This window comes from Podarcis muralis, chromosome 4 (assembly GCF_964188315.1).
Source record: "Podarcis muralis chromosome 4, rPodMur119.hap1.1, whole genome shotgun sequence".
In the NCBI taxonomy this organism is placed as follows: Eukaryota; Metazoa; Chordata; class Lepidosauria; order Squamata; family Lacertidae; genus Podarcis; species Podarcis muralis.
The window spans coordinates 81002015-81005589 of record NC_135658.1 but is presented as its reverse complement, the minus strand read 5'-3'; the positions used below and the strand labels follow the sequence as shown (position 1 = coordinate 81005589).

Below are 3575 nucleotides of genomic sequence, written 5' to 3'. Positions count from 1 at the left end.
GGGGGGGGGGAAATCAAGGGGGAAAATTTATTTCCCCCCCCAGGTTTGCGCAGCCATCCCCAAGCTAGAAGAGGGAGATGGAGCGCTCCGTCTCCCTCTTCTGCCTTCAGGGACAGCCTCTCTAGCCTCCGTGGGGCAGCGGCTTGCCCCGCTGTCCCCCGAGCTTATGGGGCTGGCGATGGGGAGAAGCAAGCTTGCTTCTCTCCCCCCCCCTGTCAGCCTCCAGTACAGGTCGAGGAATGGCGGGGTGGCGGTGCTCTGCCTCCCCACTATCCCCCGAGCTTATGGGGCTGGCGATGCGGAGAAGTAAGCTTGCTTCTCTCCCCCCCCCCCGCCAGCCTCCAGATCAGGTCCGGGAATAGCGGGGTGGCGGCGCTCCGCCTCCCCACTATCCCCCGAGCTTGTGGGCTGCAGGCTGCTGCCCGCAAGCTTTGCGAGCCGGCGGGACCCCCCGCGGGCTTGCAAGGCTTGCGGATAGCTTCCTGAAGCCTGGAGAGCGAGAGGGGTCGGTGCGCCGACCCCTCTCGCTATCCAGGCTTCAGGGAAAGCCTGCATTCGCCCCATAGGACACACACACATTTCCCCTTCATTTTTGGAGGGGGAAAAGTGCGTCCTATAGGGCGAAAAATACGGTATGTAAGGCCATTTCTGCTCACCTCACTGCTTATGGAGTGGGAACTTCTCTGTAGAGTCCATGTTTGAAAATGGAAGAAAAGCACATCCATAAATGTTCATGGGACAATTTAGTCGGTGCACAGAACTAGTGATTTGGTCAGAATTATAAATGCTGCTGATGTACAGTCACACATGGTCTGAAAAACCAAGTGTGGGGAGACTGCTGGCTGCCTTCTCCTCAAAATGCTATTCCTGGTGCCTTATATCTCTACCTGAGGCTGTTTTTGAAGACCACCTTGCAACTGGTAGCTATCAGGCTAGATGGGATCATAGGTCTTTAAAAGCACTATACAGCCTGCCATGAGTTACTGAGGGTGTTAGTACTGGCATACAAAAAGCTTAGGGCCCAAGTGTCTCCCCCAGTACCTAATGCCCCCTTGCTTTGAGGCTGGCAGGAGAGGCCCTGCTCTTGATCCTCCTGACCAGCATGGTCTGTGGTATGGTGACTTGAGACAGGGCTTCTTCTGTGGTGGCACCTCAGCTGTGGAATAATAATAATTTATTATTTATACCCTGCCCATCTGGCTGGGTTTCCCCACCCACTCCCAACAGAATATTAAAAACACGATAAAGCATCAAACATTAAAAACTTCCCTAAACAAGGTTGCCTTCAGATGTCTTCTAAAAGTCAAATAGTTGTTTATTTCCTTGACATCTGATGGCAGGGCATTCCACAGGGTGGGCTACTGAGAAGGCCCTCTGCCTGGTTCCCTGTAACCTCGCTTCTCACAGCGAGGGAATCACCAGAAGGCGCTCGGCGCTGGACCTCAGTGTCCAAGCTGAACGATGGGGGTGGAGATGCTCCTTCAGGTATACTGGGCCAAGACCAAATGCAGATCTTGGGGAAGAGCAGTTGCCATTAATTTTTAAACATGTCAGTTGAAGACATGCCTGTTCACTGGTCTTTCAGGAGGTAAAATTTCATTGAATCTAACAGCGTAATTATTGTTCTTGTTGTGCTATGCTGATGTTTTGTTCTTGTAGTTTTTAAACAATTGTATGTAAATGGCTGTATTTTTACTATGATATCTCAGGCACCTCAGCCTTCTTTGCAGACAGAGCAAAGGAGCATCAAGGTAAATAACAGTAACCACCTGGGATAGCAGATCTCTGTGTGGGTCTTCTTCCTACCACTTTGGGATAGGTAGTCCTTGTTACATACCAGAGCCAGGCAGGTATTTTGGCTGTGGCATTTGTGCTGACTCCGGGTCCTTCTGCTATGTCAGACTTTGCAGATTTCTCTGGGCTTGGTATGGGCATATAAGACTCCCTAGTATATATATGTATTAGCTGTGAATGTCTAAAAGTGAAGAATAACTTATTCTGCCCTGCATGTTCAACAGAATTAATTAGCCATGATATTGTATGCATATGTTACAGTTAATAGCAGTGTCAAAAGCAAGCATGATAAAAGGTTCCTGTTCAATAATTAATTATTCTCCCTGCAGTATTGCAAAACCTAAAATTTCTCCTCCTTTAATTATGTTAAGGAGAAGATGTGACCAAAGTCCCTTTTTTTCATCAGGAATTTGATGTGGTAGCTTAGTGAGTTATAGAAAGTATGCTGAGCTCAGTGTATGCCTTCTACACACAACAGGGGTGCAGTATAGCTCAAGTGCCACCACAATGCATGAGGCATGGAAGAAAACTTAAGAATGTAAGAAAAGCCCTGCTGGATCAGATGAGTGGCCCACCTAGACCTCACAGTAGCTAGCCAGATATCTATGGGAAGCTGGACCTAAAGCAGGCATAGGCAAACTCTGGCCCCCCAGATGTTTGGGACTACAATTCCCATGATCCCTAGCTAACAGGACCAGTGGTCAGGGATGATGGGAATTGTACTCCCAAACATCTGGGGGGGGCAGAGTTTGCCTATGCCTGGCCTAAAGGATCTACACTGGCTCCCAGTACAGTGGTAACTCGGGTTAAGAACTTAATTCGTTCTGGAGGTCCGTTCTTAACCTGAAACGGTTCTTAACCTGAGGTACCACTTTAGCTAATGGGGCCTGCCGCTGCACGATTTCTGTTCTCATCCTGAAGCAAAGTTCTTAACCCGAGGTACTAATTCTGGGTTAGCAGAGTCTGTAACCTGAAGCGTCTGTAACCTGAAGCGTCTGTAACCTGAAGTGTCTGTAATCTGAGGTAGCACTGTACATTTCTGAGCATAGTTCAGAGTGTTGGTGCTGACCTTTAAAGCCCTAAAGGGCCTTGGCTCTGTATACCTGAAAGAGCATCTCCAGCCACATCGTTCAGCCTGGGCACTGAGGTCCAGCTCCGAGGGCCTTCTGGCAGTTCCCTCACTGCAAGAAATGAAGTTACAGGAAACCAGGCAGAGGGCCTTCTTGGCAGTGGTGCCCTTCCATCAGATGTCAAAGAGATAAAGAGCGACACAACTTTTAGAAGGCATCTGAAGGCAGCCCTGTAGCAGTTTTTAATGTTTGATGCTTTATTGCTTTTATATGTGTTGGAAGCTGCTCAGAGTGGCTGGGACAACCCATCCAGATGGGTGGGATATAAATAATAACATGATGATGATGCAGGACCACGAGGGCACTCTCCCCTCTGTCTCTTTCTAGCAACTGGTATTCAGAAGCAGAACATAACCATAAGGGGGAATAGCTATTGATTACTGACAACAGTGAAGTTGGGAGCGAAACCATTTCGCCATTTTTTCAGCTGACAGGCTGCATGAATGGCCAGCCTGATGTGCAGAATGCAAAGAAATGTGGTCCTTTGTTAAAAAAATAAAATAATAAGTACCTACGGTGAGGTCCTAGTGCATTATTGGCAATATTAGCCCAACAACCACCCAGTAATCACCATCACTTACCAATGTGAGCAGGGGCACAAAGAGTGGAACTGCCAAGCTACAGTGGCAGGAAGTGGCATTGGGTTATGAG

General features: G+C 48.5%; 1 protein-coding gene across 2 annotated transcripts in view; it reads right to left on the bottom strand.

Annotated features, from left to right (window-relative positions):
- Positions 1-3575, bottom strand: part of NALF1 (NALCN channel auxiliary factor 1) — a 338047-nt gene that overhangs the window by 13620 nt on the left and 320852 nt on the right. The window lies entirely within an intron of this gene.